Here is an 18,277-nt window from a genome sequence, read left to right on the forward strand (position 1 = left end):
GCAGAGCTTCAGTCTTCACTAGGGGTCCTCCCTCTGTCTTCACATCATTTTTCCTGAATTTGTAACTGTCTCTGTGTCCAAATTTCACCTTTTTATAAGCACATTAGTCATATTGGACTGGGATACAGCCTACTGACCTCATTTTATCTTGATTACCTCTGCAAAGACTCTTTCTCCAAACTAAGTCATTCGTAGGTCTTCCACATATGCACTTTGCAGGACACAGTTCAACCATCACAGACTCGAAGGCAAGGAAACAGGGTGCATAAAGGCATGGAGTTCTGGAAAGAGTAGACTACCGAAGAGTAGGCTATTTAGGAAAGAGTAGACTAAGAAAGTGTACCTCTGACCTAACTCGGCCAGAAGCTCCTCTCAGGTTTGTTTTCTCTAAAATAAATGCGCCTTAACTGGTGAGCCACCTTTTGTGTTTCTTTCCTCTTTCTTTTCAGAGAGATATAGATACAGCTAGACCACAGGTGACTTTAAGTTAGCTACATGTGCAGTTTCTCTAAAGAATGTTCAAGGCTGAAATGAGAACACATGGACACAATGAGGGTAACATTACACACCAGGGCCTGTTGCGGGGTGGGCGGCAAGGGGAGAGAGAGCGTTAGGACAGATACCTAATGCATGAGGGGCATAAAACCTAGATAATGGGTTGATAGGTGCAGCAAATCACCATAGCACATGCATACCTATGTAACAAACCTGCACATTCTGCACATGTATCCCAGAACTTAAAGTAAAATGAAATAATAAAAAAGAATGTAGCTGCATGCATTTCAAGGAAATCACTTCTCTTCTAACTACAAGCAGCCAGAAAAAGCACACAGTAAAATGCAGATAAGACAGTTCAGGCACAGAGGAGGGTGGGGGGAAGTCTGTTGGGTAACAGCCAAACTGTACCCTCATACAGTGGGCCCCAGTGAAATAGTGGGTCTTACTAAGCCCATTCCTTTCCCTTCAGGTGCACTAAGATAGGGAAGCTAAAAGCAGACTTGGGGGGTATGCCTGCAGCTGCAGGAAAATGTATGGAAACAAACACACAACTCTCCCTCCCAAAATAAGCATAAAAAGAGACACAGAAGCAATCCAAGCCACTGATAAACTCTCATGCCTTGAATCCTTAAAAACTCTTAGTCTGTAAGAAAGTGTGCCTCTGACCTAACTCAACCAAAAGCTCCTCTCAGGTTTGTTTTCTCTAAAATAAACCTGTCTTGATTGGCGAGCCACCTTTCATGTTTCATTCCTCTTTAATTCTTACAACCCTGACCTTACTAACCCATATGTGGTCTTCCAAGGGTCTGTATTTATCTAATTTTGTACAGATGATTTACACACAAACTTCTACAGGCTTTTCAAATCATTATTTTACAAATAATAACTTATTTATTTCTTTCTTTATTTATTTTTGAGATGGAGTTTCTCTCAGTCACCCAGGCTGGAGTGTAGTGGTGTGACCTTGGCTCACTGCAACCTCTGTCTCCCGGGTTCAAGTGATTCTCCTGCCTGGGCCCCCTGAGTAGCTATAACTACAGGCATGCACCACTATGCCTGGCTAATATTTGTATTTTTAGTAGAGATGGGGTTTCACCATGTTGGTCAGTCTGGTCTCAAACTCCTGACCTTGTGATCCATCTGCCTTGGCCTCCCAAAGTGCTGGAATTACGGGCATGAACCACTGCACCTGGCCAATGATATCTTTTTGTAAGTGATTTTCAGTCTCACTCTATAGAGACTTGTGAAAATCCTCTAAACTATGCTTTCTCAATGGGGGCAACATTGATCCCAAGGTTATGATAGTTGTTTCTTGGGAGGTGAAAGAAGTTTTATAATGGCCTGTGGTCTCTCAAGGCTCAATTCTATTTGAGGAAATAAACAGATGTGCAGTGTATCTGTGGGATTAAAATTTCATGGAGGGGGTGACTATGAAGAAAAGATTCAGAAACACTGCTTTAAGTCATCTGCTATGACTCTGATCTTTTCTCTATTATTTTCAGAGACAGTTCTTTCTCTCTTGCCCAGGCTGGAGTGCAGTGGGATGATCATGGCTTACTGCAGCTTTGACCTCCTGGACGCAAGCAATCCTCCTACCTCAGCCTTCTGAGTAGCTGGGACTACAGGCATGCACCACTGAGCCTGGCTAGTTTTTAACTTTTTTTTTTTTTTCTATGGAAATGGAGTTTTTTTTTTTTTTTTTGAGACGGAGTCTCGCTCTGTCGCCCAGGCTGGAGTGCAGTGGCCGGATCTCAGCTCACTGCAAGCTCCGCCTCCCGGGTTTACGCCATTCTCTCGCCTCAGCCTCCCGAGTAGCTGGGACTACAGGCGCCCGCCATCTCGCCCGGCTAATTTTTTGTATATTTTAGTAGAGACGGGGTTTCACCGTGTTAGCCAGGATGGTCTCGATCTCCTGACCTCGTGATCCGCCCGTCTCGGCCTCCCAAAGTGCTGGGATTACAGGCTTGAGCCACCGCGCCCGGCCGGAAATGGAGTTTTGCTGTGTTGCCCAAGCTAGTCTCAAACTCCTGGCCTCAAGTGATCCTCCCGTCTCAACCTCACAAAGTGTTGAGATTATGGGCATAACCCCCCATGCCTGGTCTGATCTTCTCTTTTTAATGGTTGCATACTATTCTGTGGTGTAGATAAACTGTCATTTATTCAGCACTCCTTGCATTTCTGGACATCCATTCTAGGTCCAGCTTTCTGTCATACGAAGAAGGCTACAGTTGACTGATTGCTGCTTCCATTTATCTGGCATAGATTTTCACAGTAGAAATCTTGATCACCAGATACCTGATTTTAAATTTTGCAATAGGCCGGTCATAGTGGCTCACTCCTGTAATCCCCACACTTTGGGAGGCCGAGGCAGGCAGATCACTTGAAGCCAGGACTTTGCGACCAGCCTGGCCAATATGGTGAAACCCCATCTCTACTAAAAACACAAAAAATTAGCTGGGCGTGGTGGCACACGCCTGTAATCGTAGTTATGTGGGAGGCTGAGGTAGGGGAATTACTTGAACCTGGGAGGTGGAGGTTGCAGTGAGCCGAGATTGCACCACTGCACTCCAGCCTGGGTGACAGAGCGAGACTCTATCTCAAAATAAATAAATAAACAAATAAATAAATTAATTTTGTGGTAAACGTTACTGGATTGCTTTTCTCATGTTAGAGGTGATGCCTTCCCTTAGCATTAGGTGCTGTCACCCTTTCTGGTGTTTTCCACTTTGAGGGGTGTAAAGTGATAGCTCACTGTGACTTTAATTTGCATATCTCTGACTAGCAGCCAATGTGAGCATCTTTTCATACATTTACAGCCATGTAGATTTGCTCTTATATGAATTGTCTATGCATGTATGGTTGGCTCCATTTTTATACTAGGGTGTTTATCTTTTCTTGTAAATTCCCAAGAGTTCTTTGTATGTTACAGATATTAATCCTTTGTGTGACATTGGGAAAGTGCTTCTTTTTTTTTTTTTTTTTGAGACGGAGTCTCGCTCTGTCACCCAGGCTGGAGTGCAGTGGCCGGATCTCAGCTCACTGCAAGCTCCGCCTCCCGGGTTTATGCCATTCTCTTGCCTCAGCCTCCTGAGTAGCCGGGACTACAGGCGCCCGCCATCTCGCCTGGCTAATTTTTTGCATTTATTTTTATTTTTATTTTTTATTTTTTTGAGACGGAGTCTCGCTCTGTCGCCCGGGCTGGAGTGCAGTGGCCAGATCTCAGCTCACTGCAAGCTCCGCCTCCCGGATTCACGCCATTCTCCTGCCTCAGCCTCCCGAGTAGCTGGGACTACAGGCGCCCGCCACCTCGCCCGGCTATTTTTTTGTATTTTTTAGTAGAGACGGGGTTTCACCATGTTAGCCAGGATGGTCTCCATCTCCTGACCTTGTGATCCGCCCGTCTCGGCCTCCCAAAGTGCTGGGATTACAGGCTTGAGCCACTGCGCCCAGCCCGCATTTTTTTTTAGTAGAGACAGGGTTTCACCGTGTTAGCCAGGATGGTCTCCATCTCCTGACCTCGTGATCCGCCCGTCTCGGCCTCCCAAAGTGCTGGGATTACAGACTTGAGCCACCGTGCCCGGCCTGGGAAAGTGCTTCTTCCAGATCTATTGTCTCTTGACTTAATTTATGGTTCTTCTTGCACATTTAAGTTCTAAGTTTTACATAGTTAAACATGTATGTCTTTATTTTGCAGCTTTTGGGTTTCCAGTCTAGGTTAACTCCCAAATCGTACATGTGGTCTTCTAGATTTTCTTGCAAGGTTTTTGGCTTTACTTATTTTTTGAGACAAGGTCTGGCTGTATTGCACAGGCTGGAATGCAGTGGTGAGAGCATAACTCACCTCAGACTTGGTCTTCCGGGCTCAAGTGATCCCACTGCCTCAGCCTCCTGAGTAGCTGGGACTACAGTCTCATGGCATCATGCCCAGCTAATTTTTATTTTATTTTATTTTTACTAAAGATGAGGTCTCGCTATGTTGCCCAGGCTGATCTTGAACTCTTGGCCTCAAGTGATCCTCCAGCCTTGGCTTCCCAAGGTTTTTGGATTGCAGGTAAGACCCACTGTGCCCAGCCAAATTTAAGTTTCTTTAATACACATACTCAAGGCCACTCTAGCCAGAAGACCCAGAGACACTCTGATTTGGGAGTTGAGTGGGGCAGGGTACTGGCCTCCTGCAGAGTCTCTAGCCTCCCAACCCTGTGAAGGCCCCAGCCATTGCCATGAGGATGGAGTCTTTTGGGAGAACAGAAAGTTTTGGGGGAAGGGCAGTCACTTTCCCATGGGCTTGCCCTTGATCTCCCTTGTTGTGTGGTTTGGGTGTATGAACTACCTCCCACCATTCAGGCAGAGCCTAGAACCTGTCTCTTACCTGCCCAGCTGCTGACTGGTAAAGCCTCCTGGTGTTATGGGACAAGGAGAGAGAGGAAGTCAAGAAAGCAGAAGAGCAGGGAGCACCCGGAGGAGCGGTGTGGAGGGTGGTGGCAGTCTTGCCATTTGGCCTGGCAGGGATGAGATTCCCCCGTAATCAAGGGTAAGATGTCATGGTGATACCAATATCCCCTGGGGCCACCTAAGGACAAGGAAACCCCAGCAGCAAGAGGCTAGATGGTGGCCCATCTGAGAGAACAGAACCCCTGCCACCCCAAAGCTCTTAAGTCTCCAGTCCAGCTGGCACCAAGAGGGGAGAGAAAGAGTTTAGCATCAAATACAAGGTTAAAGTTGTAAAACAAATAGGACCACCTTAAAAACATGAACAAGATTGTTTTATTATATGAAGCAGAATCAAAAATTATAAAATTAAATGACATTATGTGAAAAGAGCAGCCTACAACCCAGGGAAAGAAGGGGTCATAAACAGAGTGGCTTATACAATAGAAAGTCATCTTTTTTTTTTGTCAATTCTGGAGACTGGAAGACAGTTGAGGTTTCTCAGTATGGTTAGGTTCTTGTGAGGACTCTTTTCCTGGCTTGCCAACAGTTGCCTTCTTGCTATGTCTTTACCTAGTGGGGAGAGAGAGAGAGAGAAGGGATAACGAGCTCTCTCTTTTTGTTTTAATAAAATCACCAACCCTGTAGGATTAGGATTGTGCCCTTATGACCTCACTTAACCTTAATTACCCCCTACAAGCCTCATCTCCACACACAGTCACATTGGGGGTTTGAGCTTCAGCATAGGAATTTTTGGGGGTGGTGGGGAGACAATTCAGTCCATAGCAATGTGCTAATGAGTTGAGAGGCCCTCACTCAACTGGGTATATTTGGCATTAACTGAGAAAAGGTCAGATTGTGATACCTATTGAGGATTTTCGTATTGTAGTCTAGGATTCAAGAGGACCAAAAGTTTGTAAGATAAGAAGAAATAAGGCTACAATGATAGATGGCAGCTGAAATATTTTGAGGCAGGGTTCAGGCTGTATTTAATAGGGAAGATAAAGTAGTGTTCTTTCTCTCTCTCTGTCACACACACACACACAACCACCCCTGAAAGATCCATAGTGATCACCTAGTCCAGGAATAACAGATGCGTGGTGTGGGAGACATTATTCCCCTATTTCTTCTCTCATGGCAGACATAAGTAACGTTTATGGCACTGCTTCATGTTATGACTACTGATACGGTTTGGATTTGTGTTGCTGCCCAAATCTCATGCCCAGTCATAATCCCCAGTGTTGGAGGAAGGGCCTGGTGGGGGCTGATAGACTCATGGGAGAGAATTTCCCCCTTGCTATTCTTGTGACAGTGAGTTCTCATGAAATGTGGTTGTTTAAAAGTGTGTAACACCCCCCAACAACTTTTGCTCTCTCTTCCTCCTGCTCCAGCCATGTAAGACATGTGTGCTTTCTCTTTGCCTTATGCGTGATTAAAAGTTTCCTGAGGCCTCCTCAGCCATGCTTCCTGTATGTCCTGTGGAACTGTGAGTCAATTAAATCTCTTTTCTTTATAAATTACCCAGTTTTGGCTGGGCCTGGTGGCTCACTCCTGTAATCCCAGCACTTTGGGAGGCTGAGGCAGGCGGATCATGAGGTCAAGAGATCTAAACCATCCTGGCCAAAATGGTGAAACAAAATGGTGAAAATACAAAAATTAGCTGGGCATGGTGGCACGCACCTGTAGTCTCAGCTACTGGGGAGGCTGAGGCAGCAGAATTGCTTGAACCCGGGAGGCAGAGGTTTTAGTGAGCTGAGATCATGCCATTGGTCTCCAGCTTTTGGGCGACACAGCCAGACTCTGTCCCCCCCAACAAAAAAAAAAATTACCCAGTTCCAGGTAGCTTTTTATAGCAATGTGAGAATAGACTAATACAACTGCCTGTTCTCTGATGCAACAAGGAGACAGCCCGCTGCAATCAGGTAGGGCTTCCTGAAGGAGGTGAGACTTCAACTGGTTCTCAAAAGATGGACTGGGTTTATAAATGTGGCCCCTAAACTTTGGTAGGCTAAGGAGGGCTTCTTGAGACCAGATCCTGGAGTCCATCTAATGAGACTCTGATTCAGTTCATATTAGGGATATTCTTAATGTTTTATGTTCCTCAGGTGAATTAGATCCATGGAGAACGGGGATACTGGAAGCAGAGGAGAGACTGGCATAAGCAAAGAAGGGCGATCAATAGAAGGTTCCCAAAGGAAGGAAGAATCAGAACTGTGAGTTGTGGTTATTGGCTGTATTAGAGAGAAGTCCAAGGCAGGGATGAGCTCGAAATTGGTGGTTATCAAATCTGGAGGTCATCACTACAGACTTGGAAGGACTGAGTACAGCTGCAATGCCAGCAACTTATACCTACACTTTCAGGCACTGAATTTCAGCAAAGTGAGCAGTGGGAACAGCTCAATGTATTTACACATCCTAACTGACCAGTGAGCCACCCCCTCCTGCTTCTGCCTGATTCTGAAAAATGCTGTTTTAACAAGGGGCACTTGATCAATGCAGGATAGTTTGGTAATGGCTTGATATCTGTCTTAGTCTGTTTTCTGTTGCTATTACTAAACACCTGAGATTGGCTAATTTATGAAGAAAATAAATTTATTTCTTCCATTTTCTTTGAGATACAGTCTTTCTCTGTTGCCCAGGCTAGAGTGCAGTGGTGTGATCATAGCTCTCTCCACCCTTGAACTTCTGGGCTCAAGCAATCCTCCTGCCTCAGCCTCCCAAGTAGCTGGGAGTACAGATATATGCCACTACATCTGGCTATTTTTTTTTTGTTTTTAACTTTTTTGTAGTGATGAGGTCTCACTATGTTTCCCAGACTGGTCTGGAACTCCTGCCTCAAGTGATCCTCCTAACTCAGACTCCCAAAGCACTGGGATTACAGTGAGCCTCTGTGATTTGCCCCTGAGAACAGCTGGAATTGGAAATCAAATACCTGTCTGAATTACTTCAACCTCTCCTGCCCACCACCCAAGCCTCCCAGATTTGGAATACTGTCCAGAGGTCCATGTTGGCTTGTAGAATGATGGCACCGTGTTTCAAGGATGAGCCATCATACCCAGCCAGAAATTTATTTCTTACAGTTCTGGGGACTGGGAAGTCCAAGGATGAGTGACTTCATCTTGTGAGAACCTTCTTGCTGGTGTGAACTCTGCCGAGTTCCAAAGCAGCACAAGGCATCACAAGGTTAGGGGGCTCACGAAAGAGGACTAAAGTGGCTTCTATAATAAACCTGCTCTTGTGACAAGTAACTCACTCTTTTGATAACCCATTAACCTATTAATTTCTTAATTCAAGAATGCATTAATCTATTCATGAGAGTTCTGTCCTTATGCATGGCCTATTCACCTGCCAAAGGTCCTATCTCTCAACACTGCTGTGTTGGTGACCAACTTTCCAACACATGAATTTTGGAGAAATGCACTCAAACCACAGCCATATACACAGCATTGTCACATCTGGGCCGATTACTTTATATATTAAAAACAGCCTTAGTACCTCTGCCTGTTTTCCTGTAATTTAATAGAAACAATGAAGGTAATAATAATTAAAATAAGGGTTCCTATTTACTTAGTCTGTACCATGTTCTAGGCACAGCACTAGTCTTTTGCAAACTAGAAGGAGGTGTTATTATTGCTCCCATACCCAACTGTTACAGGAAAGAAGTCCCAATCCAGACCTCAAGAGAGGGTTCTTGGATCTCACACAAGAAAGAATTCTGAGTCAGTCTGCGGTGCAAAGTAAAAGCAAGTTTATTAAGAAAGTAAAGTGGTGAAAATACAGTTACTCCATAGACAGAGTAGGGTGTTCCTGAAAGTAAGAGGAGGAACGCGTCCACCCTAGGTCCAATACTCGTATGTATGGGGAGATATTCTCTGCTACCAGGGTTTGTGATAAAGGCTAAATTTTCTTAATTACTATATTTTTCAAGAATTAATATTAATAATAAAGCAAAATTAGGAAATGCTTTTGTTTTCCAGATATCAGGATATCTGGGCACTCCCAAGTCTGGGTCTGTTTAGTAAACATTATTAATTTGCTCCCTTAACCATAAACATCTAGAGGCTAGGAATGCCTGACTTTCTGGGAATGCAGCCCAGCAGGTCCCAGCCTCATGTTCGTAGCCCTCACTCAAGACGGAGTCACTCTGGTTAGAACACCTCTGTCACAACCCTTGTGTAGAAGAGGAAACTAAGGCTCAATTAATCTCTGTGATTTGCACCTGAGAACAGCTGGAATTGGAATTCAAATACCTGTCTGACTTACTTCAGCCTCCCCTGCCCATGACCCAAGCCTCCCAGATGTCAAAGATTGTCCAGAGATCCACGTTGGCCTGTAGAATGATGGCACCATGTTTAAAGAGTTGGGTGTGGCAGCATCATGTTTTGGATGCTGGTGGTAATCTGCTTCTAACACCCCCCAGTCCCATGGCAAACTTCAGACTTATTTTGGAAAGATTGTTAGGAGGTCAGTTCTGGGATACCATGAAAGCCAGCAGAGATTAGGAGAAGTAGTGTTTTGGCATTAATGTTAAAGTGTCTGGGCCAGGCACGGTGGCTCACGTCTGTAATCCCAGAACTTTGGGAGGCTGATGCAGGCAGGTCACGAGGTCAGGAGTTCGAGACCAGCCTGGTCAACATGGTGAAACCCTGTCTCTACTAAAAATACAAAAAGTAGCCAGGCGTGATGGCAGGCACCTGTAATTCCAGCTGCTCGGGAGGCTGAGGCAGGAGAACTGCTTGAAACCAACAGAGGTTGCAGTGAGCCAAGATCGCACCACTACACTCCAGCCTAGGTGAAAGAACGAAACTCAATCTCAAACAAAAAGAAAAAAAAAAATTAAAGTGACTTCAGTGAACTCAGAGGTTGAAAAAGCGTGAGATGGTTCAGTTACATGAGGTATGACTTAGGAGGTGAAATGCAGAGTGTAGGCTTGAAAAGTAGCTTAACTTGGGCTTCTGGGCCTGACCTGCCACCCTGTAACTTTGTGACTTTGAACAAGATAACACAATCTGTCTGAAACTCAGCTCAACTCTCAAAGCAGGATCCCTGCTTCTTAAGAATCCTGTGAAGGCAGCTGAGACAGTAGGATTGTTTGAGGCTAGGAGTTTGAGACCATCCTGAGCAACATAGCAAGACTCCATATCTAAAAAGATAAATTAACCCAGAATGGTAGTGCATGCCTGTAGTCACAACTACCTGGGAAGCTGAGGTGGGAGAATCCCTTAAGCCCAGGAGCTGGAGGCTGCAATGATTATGATCATTCTACTGCACTCTAGCTTGGGTGACAAAGTGATACCCTGTCTTACAAAAAAAAGTATCCTGTGAGGAGAAATGACTCAGGGTACGGACAATGCCTATTTGGGTGCCTGTTCATGGAAGTGCAAAATAAATGTGGGCTTCCTGCCTCTAATAGGGCCAGAGAGAGACCAGAAGGGAATTCTTGGTTCCCATTTGGAGTAGAGAGGAGGAAAAAGAGAAAGAGAGAGAGAGATTGAAAGGGAGAGAGATGCTTTTGTTTAGAGCATCTCTGGGAAGAAGGACTTGTATTTATCTGTCTCTTGGGCTTCCCTTCAAGGCTACTGCCCCTAGACATGCTGAACTAAGGCAAACAAGCTCAAACTGGGAGTGATAATGCCATTTTGCAGCAAATGTCTCCAGAGGAGAGGAGTGACTGACACTTTCTGCTATGTTTTCCTCTCCGTCCCTTCCCGGCTCATAATAGTGGCCAGGAGAAATAACAATGAGACAAGAGCTAAAAACAAGGGAGAATCTTCACAAGGTTACCGGGATTGGAGGAGGCATTAGCAACTTTACCTCTACATGTAACTGTCTGCTGGGTTCTTCCTGCCTGCTGCACAAGTAAAGACCATGACATTACAGTAAAGAAAGAGTTTGATTGACAGAAGGCCAGTCACACCACATGAGAGACTGGTTACTGCTCAAATCAATCTCCCTGAAGGCTCATAATTAGAGGTTTTTCAAAGGCAGTTTGGAGAAGGAGTGGGGGTAGCTAGGAAATAGGTGCTTTCTGCTGATTGGTTGGGGTGGAGATGAAACCATAGGGGTTTGAAACTGTCTTTTTGAGTTGAGTTGCTCCCATGTGGAGCCATGGGAGTCCTTTATTCCAAGTGGAGCCATAGTGTCAGACGTGCAAAAAACCTCAAAAGGTATCTCAAAAGGCCAATCTACAATAGTGGTGTTGTCTGCAGGAAATTTTGGCAACCTATGTCTACGTCTTAGCAGAATTTGGGCTCCTCTTCTCCCCCTAGCCTGGCAGCTTTTCATTAGCTTTACAGAGGCAATTGAGTTTGAGGGAAGGCCTATTACCATTTAAACTTCAACCTAAATGTCTTTCAAAGTCAGCTAGGCCTAAAAGCCCAAAAATAATTAAGGGAAAGCCAAGATGGGAGTGTGTTAAATCAGATCTCTTTCACTGCCACAATTTTCTTGCTATTGTAATGTTGGCTAAGGCAGTTTAATACAGGTTGATGAGTCTTCATGGCAAGGTCCCCACTGCATTGCAGGATTGCATGTGATTTCTTGTGTTCCTGTATCCCTTCATTCATACTTCTGACCTTCACTGAACATCTGTGAGTGCAATAATACGCAATGGGTAGTTTCTGCTCTCAGGGACTCAGTCTCCTTTGGGAGATGTATACCTAAGCAGATGGTCACTCAGCATAACTGAGCCAGGATAGAGGAAATGCAGGCAGCCTGGAAGCCTTTCTGGAGGAGCTACTCTTTTTGTTACAAGTCTGAGAAAGTGATTAACAATAAAGCAGGAGGAGGCAAGGGGAGAGGAGTTGGAGGACATGGAGGAAGACATTTCTGGTAAAAGCCACTGCAAGAGCAAAGGCGGGGTGGACACACTGAGCAATTAGTGAGGGGATCAGGAGGCTAGAGGTCCAGGCCATGGAGAGGTCAAGGTCCAGGCCATGGAGATTTTGGAATTTGTCCCTAAATCTGACATGGAGCTGTCAGAGGCGTTTGAACCCGAGCAACTCCATCTTAAATAGGAGCTAAAATGAGGCTGAGACCTACTGGGCTACATTCCCGATGGTTAAAGCATTCTTAGTCACAGGGTGAGATAGGAAGTCGACACAGTATACAGGTTATAAAGACCTTGCTGATAAAGCAGGTTGCAGTACAGAAGTTGGGCAAAACCCACCAAAACCAAGATGGCGATGAGAGAGACCCCTGGTTGTCCTCACTGCTACGCTCCCAGCAGCGCCATGACAGTTTACAAATGCCATGGCAACGTCAGGAAGTGACCCTATATGGTCTAAAAACGGGAGGCATGTATAATCTACCCCTTATTTAGCATATAATTTAAAAATAACCATAAAAAAGGGGCACCAGCAGCTCTTGGAGCTGCTCTATCTGTGGAGTAGCCATTCTTTTATTTCTTTACTTTCCTAATAAACTTGCTTTCACTTTACTCCATGGACTCATCCTGAATTCTTTCTTGCGTGAGATCCGAGAACCCTCTCTTTGGGTCTGGATTGGGACCCCTTTCCTGTAACAGAGCTGTTGATGGACTTAAGTTGGGAATGGGATGATCATATTGGTCGTTTAGCAAGAGGTAGCTGGCAATGGTGGAGAGGGAACCCTGTGAGGGTTTTTAGAGGAACTTGGCTCCAAAGATGACAAGACTTGAGAACAAAGGTGGTGGCCGTGGAGATGGAATCTAGAGGTCTGATTGTGAAACCGCCTTTGTAAAAATTATAACCGAAAAAGTTTTGACAGTGAAAGAGATCAGGCCTAACCGACTCCATCTTGCTTCTAACCTTTAAACTGTCCGTGTTCATTCCTGGGTGTAGGCTGAACTAGCTTTCGGAAGTAGTTCAGTTCATGATTTGACTCTGAAACAAAGTTGATAATAGCCCTTTCCTGAAAAGACCCCCTTCTTGCCTAGGGACTAGTCTGCCTTTGCAGGACTAACAAATTAGCTACAAGATTAGAAATTACCATTTAGGGGCTATGCAGAGTCTGAACCTCCCCAAATTGCTCCTGGGGACAACATCACTATCGTAAACCCTCGGTGCCTGAGATATTGTACAGACTGTGCTGGGTGGATCCGCTGACACCACCCAGACAAACAATCTGGCTCAACCAGTTCTGCCATCTCACCCAGGAACAGAAGACAGCAAGAAAAACTCACTTCTACCCAATGTGATTCCATTTCCAACCTGACCAATCAGCACTCCTCACTTCCCAAGCCCCTACCTGCCAAATTATCTTTAAAATCTCTGATTCCTGAATGCTCAGGGAGACTGATTTGAGGAATGATAAAACTCTGATCTCCTGCACAGCCAACTCTGTGTAAATCGCTCTTTCTCTATTGCAATTCGTGTGTCTTTTTTTTTTTTTCCTGAGACGGAGTTTTGTTCTGTTGCCCAGGCTGGAGTGCAGTGGCACGATCTTGGCTCACTGCAAACTCCACTTCCCAGGTTCACGCCATTCTCCTGCCTCAGCCTCCTGAGTGGCTGGGACTACAGGCGCCCGCCACCACGCCCGGCTAATTTTTTGTATTTTTAGTAGAGATGGGGTTTCACCATGTTAGCCAGGATGGTCTCCATCTCCTGACCTCGTGATCCATCCACCTCGGCCTCCCAAAGTGCTGGGCTTACAGGCGTGAGCCAGTGTGCCCGGCAATTCCTCAGCGATTCCTCTCCTTGCTCTTTCTAGGCAGCAGGCAAGGTGAACTCATTGGGCAGTTACAATTCTAGAGAGAGGAAGTAGCATTGGCTGGACTTGGTACCTAGTGAGATGTGGGGTTGATGGAGAGGGAGGAGTTAAGGACCCTGGCTTGGGCAGTCTGATAGATTATGGGGCATCCCCAGAGACAGGGACAAGTGTTGACTTTAAGGCGACTTGGTGATCTCCCTCCCTCCCTCCCTCCCTTCCTTCCTTCCTTCCTTCCTTCCTTCCTGCCTGCTGAGAGGTGGAGATTTGTGCTAAGAACCAACAACACAGCTTTGGTTTGTACTAGCTCACATGGACCAAAGCAAGAGTTTGTTACAAGTCACCTGACAGTGTCAAGCACTGAAGTAAATTAGAGATGACAACAATTCTTTGAAACTCTTCCTGTTTAGAGTTGGGGTCTGTGACACCTCCCGTTGTATCTGGGAAGGCTCTGTGATTGGTTGAACAACAGAATATGTGCACATGATGCTGTGCCAGTTTTCAGGCCCAGGTCTTAAGAGAATAGCAGTTTTCATTCCTTGCTCTTGGAATACTTGGACTGTCCTGAGCCGCCATGCTATGAGGAAGCTCAAGCAGCCACCATGCTATGAGGAAGCTGTGAGGCCCATGTGGAAAGGAACCAAGGCCCTCAGATGAATGCCCTAGCTGAGATACCAGCCAACAACCAGCACCATCTTGCCAGCTAAGTGAGTGCACCATCTTGAATCCTCCAGCCCCAGTGGAGCTGCTTCACCTTATGCTTCCTGGAACTAAGATGAGCCATCCCCTCCGAGCCCTGCCCACATTGAACATTAGTGAGCAAAGCAAATGGTTGTTGTTTAAAGCCTCTCTGTTTTGGGATAATTTGTTATGGAGCAACAGTTAACTAGAACAAGTATGCACAGTGGCACCAACAGTGAACTAGAAATGAGGAAGGTCACTGAAGAAGTAAACACAACCCATGATGGAAGTCGGTCACAGACACTGCTATCTGTCCAGTGTAACTCTTCCTCTGTTTCAGCTCAACCAGCCCATAGATCCCTGCTTCACTCATAGGCCAAGGCTGTCTCTTTCAGCTTTGTTGGCAGATTGGTGCTATTAGGGAAGAGCTTTGGGCCTCTCTCAATCCCAGGCAGGGCCTGTGGGCTCACGACAGACCAGAAGGGAGACAGATGGGGATTCCTGGTACTGGGAGCTGCCACTGGCACTTAGCTGAGGAGGGAGGAAGCTTCGTCTGTGCTTCTCTTCCCTGGGACCAGGTAGCAATTGTGCTCTTCTTATGATTAGAGGCACAGAGACTAACCCTGGGCTTTGATGTCCCCATAAAGTGCTCCACAAGCACAGAGGAACTGTTCACGGTGACAGAAACAGATGGGGCTACCCAGATGGGAGGTTTTCACTGGAGGGGTCATATTACTTCCAAGAACGAGGGGCTGTAAACAATGCAGTGCCACTTCCCACCTACCAAATTAGCTGGAAAAATTAAAAAAAAAAACACAAAAACAACAAGAATTGAGCGTTACTGTGAGCAGTGGGGGCTTGAGGAGGTGGCTTCGGTGATATGTCACTGGCAGCCTCGTGTACTGCCTGTCTTGCAGAGCCCTGGCTGATGAGATGCACAGGACATTATTAACGCCACTTTGCTGAAAATGCAGCACACTCAGACTAATGCCTTATGGCATTTGCCGCTTTCCTGGGGCTCCAAAGATGGAGAGAAAGTCCTGAAATAGCAACTCCGAGCTGGTCGTCAAGGCAACAGGATCCATTAGGATGCGTAATCAGGTGCTGCGCTTGGCACTGTGAGGGGATGGGATAAAAGAAATTGCAAATGCATACCCTACCCTCCACGAGCCTACATTCTTCTGGGGGAGACAAGGCTTTGGTTTGGAAATCTATTAGGTCAGCATTTCCCTCCCTAAGGAGCAGGAGTACATGAGTATTGCAAGATATTAACTGGTGATAATAATAATAATAAAAAAAACAGAGTCGTGGGGACAAGGACAAAGGATTTTGCAGAGCCTACTGGGCAAAACAAAATTAAAAATTGTTGGGCTTCTCGGAGTCTTTAATGAGCTCACATGCATTGTGATGTTCAAAAGGCAGATATTGTTGACTACATTTCCCAGAATTATTTGACCATGGAAACTCTTGTTCACAGAGAATTTCAGGGGATTAGTAAACCACAGAATGGCTTTGGGGACCCTGAATTAGGAAGCAATACAAAGCCGTGTGTAATTAAGTTCTTAGGATGTATGGAACAGCTTGAGAGCACAACGGAATTCAGAGCAGGGAGAGTCCATGTTGGCTGGGAACATGGAGAGGCTTCATGGTGGAGGAGTTGAGCTGAATCTTGCAGATTCTGAGTGGGTGATAAGAGGTCTCTCCCCTCTTATCACCCACTCAAGGGAATCATAAGATTCCCTTGTGGGTGTGGATGGCTCTTCTCCTGGGACCCAGAGAGGGAGATGCCTCTGTGCGGGTGATAGATCTCATTTGGTTCTGCCAAGAATTGAAAGAGGCAACACTTTTCATGTGCTTTTTCTGCTCTTGGAATGACTACTTGTTTGCACAAATGAATGCTTTTGACAGCACATTCAGTTATCACCTCCTCACAGAAGCCCTCTCTGATGCCCTGAAATGAACGAATGCTTGTCCACTTTTTTATTTTTGTCTTTCTTCTAAATGCTCAGCACTTAGATGCTACAACTGCCAATGTCATCCATCAATCAATCCCTGACTACTTTTTTTGGCCTTTTCTTTTTCTTTTTTTTTTTTTTGAGACGGAGTCTTGCTCTGTCGCCCAGGCTGGAGTGTAGGGGCACAATCTGGGTTCACTGCAAGCTCTGCCTCCCCGGGTTCACGCCATTCTCCTGCCTCAGCCTCCCCAGTAGCTGGGACTACAGGCGCCTGCCACCTTGCCCGGCTAGTTTTTTGTATTTTTTTTTTTTAGTAGAGACGGGGTTTCACCGTGTTAGCCGGGATGGTCTCGATCTCCTGACCTCGTGATCCGCCCATCTCTGCTTCCCAAAGTGCTGGGATTATAGGCTTGAGCCACTGCGCCCGGCCTTTTTGGCCTTTTCTTTGGGTGATTTATACATATGTGTGTGTGTATATGTGTGTGTGTGTCTGTGTGTGCAAATAACATTTGCCCTATTTATGAATTATTTTAATGCTTATATTTTTATTTATTTATAGTATGGAAAAATAAAGCAACATATTTTATTTTATTGTGTTTATTTGTTTTCAACTTTTAGATTCTGCAAGTACATGTGCAGGTTTGTTACAAAGGCATATTGTGTGATGCTGAGGTTTAAAGTATGATTGAACGCATCATCCAGGAAGTGAACATAGTACCCAGTAGGTAGTTTTTCAATAGTTGCTCCCTCATTTCTCTCCCTACTCTTGTATTCCCTAGTGTCTCTTGCTCCCATCTTTATGTCCTTGTGTACCCAATGTTTAGCTTTCACTTATAAGTAAGAACATACTGTGTTTGGTTTTCTGTTTCTGCATTAATTCGGTTAGGATGGTGGCCTCCAGCTGCATCTATGCTGCTGCGAAGAACATGATTTTGGTCTTTGTCATGGCTACATAGTATCCCACTGTATATATACTGTATATATATTTAGAAATATATAAAATATATATTTGTATATTGCCAAATATATATATTTATATATTTATATGTATATTATATATTAAATATATATCTATATATAAAGATATATTATTTATTTATATATTTATATGTATATTATATATTAAATATATATTATATATTTAATATATATCTATAAATATATCTATATATTTATAGATATATTTATATTTATATAAAATATATCTATATATTTATAGATATATATCTATATATAAAGATATATAGATATAGATATAAATATATAGATATATTTTATATATCTAAATATATAGATCTATAGATATCTCTATATAGATCTATATATTTAGATATATAAAATATATCTTATATATTTTATATCTATAGATCTATATATAGATCTATAGATATCTCTATATAGCTCGATATATTTAGATATATAAAATATATCTTATATATTTTATATATCTAAATATATAGATCTATAGATATCTCTATATAGATCTATATATAGATCTATAGATATCTCTATATAGATCTATATATAGATCTATATATAGATCTATATATAGATCTATATATAGATCTATAGATATCTCTATATAGATCTATATATTTAGATATATAAAATATATCTATATATTTATATATAGATATATATCTATAATATATCTATATACAACTATATAGATATAAAGATATATAGATATAGATATAAATATATAAATCTATAGATATATATCTATAAATATATAGATATATAGATATATACAAGTATATATATCTTTTTTATCCAATCCACTGTTGATGGGCATATCAAAAAGTTAACTCATCACAAGTCAGTTAGGTCTTAATGCTGGGATGCAAGCATAGTTCAAAATACAGAAATCAACAAATGTGATTCACCACATAAACAGAATTAAGAACAAATAATCATGTGATTATTTCAATAGATGCAGAAAAGATTACGATAAAATCCTATTAACTATTTGAAAGTGTAAAATTTAGTGGCATTTATTACAATCACCATTGTAACTATCACTATTCTTT

General features: G+C 43.7%; 1 long non-coding RNA gene across 1 annotated transcript in view; it reads left to right on the forward strand.

Annotated features, from left to right (window-relative positions):
* LOC117072563 overlaps positions 1 to 18,277 on the forward strand; it is an 88,365-nt gene that overhangs the window by 40,106 nt on the left and 29,982 nt on the right. The window contains exon 3 of the long non-coding RNA XR_004432857.1: positions 7,032 to 7,139. This is a non-coding gene — a long non-coding RNA (uncharacterized LOC117072563). The remainder of the gene's footprint in view (positions 1 to 7,031; positions 7,140 to 18,277) is intronic.

Source organism: Trachypithecus francoisi, unplaced genomic scaffold (assembly GCF_009764315.1).
Source record: "Trachypithecus francoisi isolate TF-2019V2 unplaced genomic scaffold, Tfra_2.0 Lachesis_group4, whole genome shotgun sequence".
NCBI classification, from domain to species: Eukaryota; Metazoa; Chordata; class Mammalia; order Primates; family Cercopithecidae; genus Trachypithecus; species Trachypithecus francoisi.